This window comes from Lolium perenne, chromosome 3 (genome assembly GCF_019359855.2).
Source record: "Lolium perenne isolate Kyuss_39 chromosome 3, Kyuss_2.0, whole genome shotgun sequence".
Taxonomy (NCBI): Eukaryota; Viridiplantae; Streptophyta; class Magnoliopsida; order Poales; family Poaceae; genus Lolium; species Lolium perenne.
In genome coordinates, this window is record NC_067246.2 from 256,591,807 (window position 1) to 256,595,991 (window position 4,185).

Below are 4,185 nucleotides of genomic sequence, written 5' to 3' on the forward strand. Positions count from 1 at the left end.
TTTGTAATTCATTTGCGTCTCAACGCATCACTCATTTCCAAACGAGTTGGCATTATATATGTTTGATCTTCTGGTGGAACCTTAATTCCGCTGTCTGAAATATGTCACTTTATATTGTCACACACAATATAGCTTCAAAATTCTGACTCTGTCGGAACTACACCAAGTTCTCAAAGAACCTCTTGACTTAACATCCTTTGTCATTGTCAAAACAATGACATACTCTGCCTTCTTTTGTAGAATCCGTCACAATATTTAGAACTATTCTAAATCTAGCATAGACAACTTCTAGCTCATTGTGCTACCTTTTAAAACAACACTTAGTCTAATTTGAGATTGAAATTTTATTTTCATATGTGACAAAACAAATATCGGTGCAACATCTTACAGCGATTTGTTTGTCATTTCTCCATACAAAACTATATATATATATATATTCTTGGTTCTTCTTAAGTACTTCAAGAATATTCTTTGTTTTCAATGATCATCTCATGAATCATTCTGGTATATGCTCATAACATTTTAGAGCACAAGATATCTGATTGTGTACATATTATTCGTGATCTAAAGTCACTCATGTGTTTTTACTCATTGAGTGTCATATACACTCAAGTCTTGTTAAAACTTCACATGACAAGAACATCTTCTTAATATTTCTATATTGAACTATTTCAATATCCATTCTATGTACTTTGACTTAAACTTATTTTGTGTTTCAATCTATCTTCATAGATCTTGACACTAAATTTGTTTCAGTCCATATCCTTTCATTGAAGTTTAATTTTCAATGAAACCTTTTAATCAAGTATATAATTACATCATTTATAACCAACTATATGTCATCTACATAAAGTATTATAAATATGTCTTAGCGCTCCCACTTAATTTCTTGCAAATGCAAGCCTCTTCATCGTTTGATGAAATCAAAAACTCTTTGACTATTTCATCTGGTGAAGATTCTAACTCATGATACTTACTTTATCCAATTGAAGTTCGTATACCTATCTAGTATTCCACGGACCAGCAAAACTCTTGGTTGTATCTTGTATACACCTTTAATACACACTTCTGTTAAGTAGTGTATTTTGCCACTCTACTAACATATCTCATAAAAGAAATATGTAGTGATTACTAGAATAATCCACATAGACTATAAGCATTGCTACGGAAGATTTAATCTTATCGTAGTCAGCTCTTTGAACTTTGTCGTAAACAACTTTTCGACAAGTTGAGCTTCTTCAAGGATATTTCATCCAAGTCCATCAATTTCATAGATCCATTTACTTTCAAAAAGTATTCATCTATCTTGGATTTCATGGCGTATAGCCATTTTAACGAGTCGGGGCCCATCATAACTTCTTTGTTTGTAGTTGGTTTATTATTGTTCAAAATCAATCCTTTGTCCACAAATCTTTTATTTGATCACAAAGTAAACCATACCTACAAGGTTCAATATGTACTTCGATCTCCATGGCTAAAACACTTTGTAGTCATGGGAGCCATGATCGTCGTAGCCGCTTCCGAAACCAATTCCGATGCTGCGCTACTCTGATCATTATGCTCAGGTTCATAAACCTTATCAAATTATCTTGTCCTCCCACTCAAAAACTTCACTAGAAACACTTTCTTGGAACTAAGAAACATTGACAAACACTTTTGTCTTTGTCTCGTGGGAAGACTTCCCAATTAAATCTGCAGGGATAACCAACAAAGACATTCATCCGATTTTGGTTGAAAACTCTTAGACCAAAATTTAAAGAAAGGACTATTAAGGTTTATACCCATGCCATAACTCGTATGGTGTCATTTCAACGGATCATGATGATGCTCTATTCAGTGTAAAAGCGGTAGTCACTAAAGCATAATTCACAAAAATATAATGGCGTCATAATATTTTATCTCATCATTAATCCAACAAGGTTTGGATACATATCTCGGATACTATATCATCATTATGATACTCCAAGAAATGTGAGTTGTAGAACAATTTCATAACTTTCTTAGATGTTCGCTAAAACTCGTAATTCAAATATTTCCACCATGATCCAATCATAGATATTTGATTTTTCTATTACGATGATTTCCACTTCATGCTGAAATTTATTTGAATCCTATTCAAATGTTTCAAACTTTTCCTTATTGAATATATGCACATATATACTCAATTCATTGTTTGAAAGTTTTCATGAAGTAGAAGAATCTTCCGCACACAACTATGCTTGATGAACCATATACATCATCATGTATTTTTCACTAAGTTAGTTGCCCATTCAACTCTTGGCCTATGAACGGTATTTTAATCATTCTCTTTAGAAAAGATTTGCAAGCACCAAATGATTCAAAAAATCAAATGACTCCAGAAATCCATTTGCATGGAGTTCCTTCATGTGTTCCTTTCTAACATGACCTAAATGGCGGTTCCACAAATAAGTGGAATTCAAATCATTTGCCTTATGGCATTTTAGCGTCAGTGTTATGTATGTGTGTCTCACCATTAAGATTTATAATAACTTATCCATCGTACATGGAGTAATGTCATAATTTAAACAACTCATTGTTTTTATTTGACCAGAGCAAAATAACAATTTATTAAGCTCTTTATTATAAATTCTAAGGGCTAGATAGAATGCCAATGACGAACATAATAACACTTTATTTTTGTTCTGACGTGCATTCCTATTCATATTCCTTGTCAGTCACTTAGGCCATTGTATTCTTGTATTGCGTTGTTTTGTATGACACTTCATACCAACCAATATGGTACAAATACCCAAGAATTTCATTGTGAGACCTAACTAGGAATACAACCATAACATGTATATCATTTATATACACCTGAGCTAGACATTCTAGTCTTTTCTTTCTTTCTGCCAATAATCTTTTGTAGTTTCTCTTTTAGCTTTCCTCATTATTCAGAAAAACACATCAACATCATTAACTTCTAGGTTTGTTGGTCAAATACCAATAACCTTGAGGTTCTTACTTTGAAGTTGATCATCATATGACAAGTGTTCCAGATTTCACTATTAGTAACTTTGTAATATGATGAACAGTTTCACTCATAATTTTATCCATCATATCATGACGACTTTCCGAGACCATGTCTGTACATGCTAGGCTCGTAAAGTTTTAACCTTGGTATTTGCATGTGCAAATCTAGCTTGCACCCGTTTTATGCACACGTAGAATCTATCACACCCGATCATCACGTGATGCTTCAAAGCAGCGAGTCTTAATAACGGTGCATATTTAAGGATGGTCACTTCATGGATATGCAAATATCGTTAGTGCCCCAATAGTTGGAGGATTGTGACGCCTTGCGTCTTCAACCTTCGTACATTCCCATAAAACTTATGAGTTTATGTAGTCTCACCAAACTTTATTCTATCATCTTGCAATAAGGTCTTAGATATCACATATATCTCATACCTTGATTATTTCTGAAAACTAAATTTTCAGCTCCTTACTTTTCAAACAGATTTGAACTTCAAGTTTCAGGAGACAAGATAACTTTAGGTACTAATTGAAACCATAGCTCTTTGAATCAACAATGTGAGGTTTACTAAAAGTTTGCAATAGGACTTAATCAATTCTTGATTCTTTAACAATACGGTACCAATCCGTAAAGTTTCTTGTCGATTTTAACAGTATTTCTATCTCAATTACAAGACTAGCGCATGGTAGAAAACGGATGCCAATACTACAAAATTAATTCAAAATACTACTCAGACTATGTTTATGATAATTAGTTCATGTTTTAATCTAATTACTAATGAACTCCCACTTAATACAACATCTCTCATAGTTGTTAAGTGGTACCACGATCCAAATTCACTACACCAAAAACCGATCATCACGTGAGATGATGTAGCTTCAATGGTGAACATCAACATGTTGATCATATCATCCATATGACTCGTGTTCAACCTTTCGGTTTCCGTTGTCGAGGCCATGTCTGTACATGCTAGGCTCGTCAAGCAAACCCAAGTATTCGCGTGTGCAACATGGCTTACACCCGTTGTATGTGAATCGTTGAATCTATCACATCCGATCATCACGAGATGCTTGAAACGACGAATGACTGTTACAACGGTGCATACGAGGGAAGAACACTTTATTATCTTGATATTAATGTGAGGGATCATCTTATAATGCTACCGTCGCGATCTAAGCAAAATAAGATGC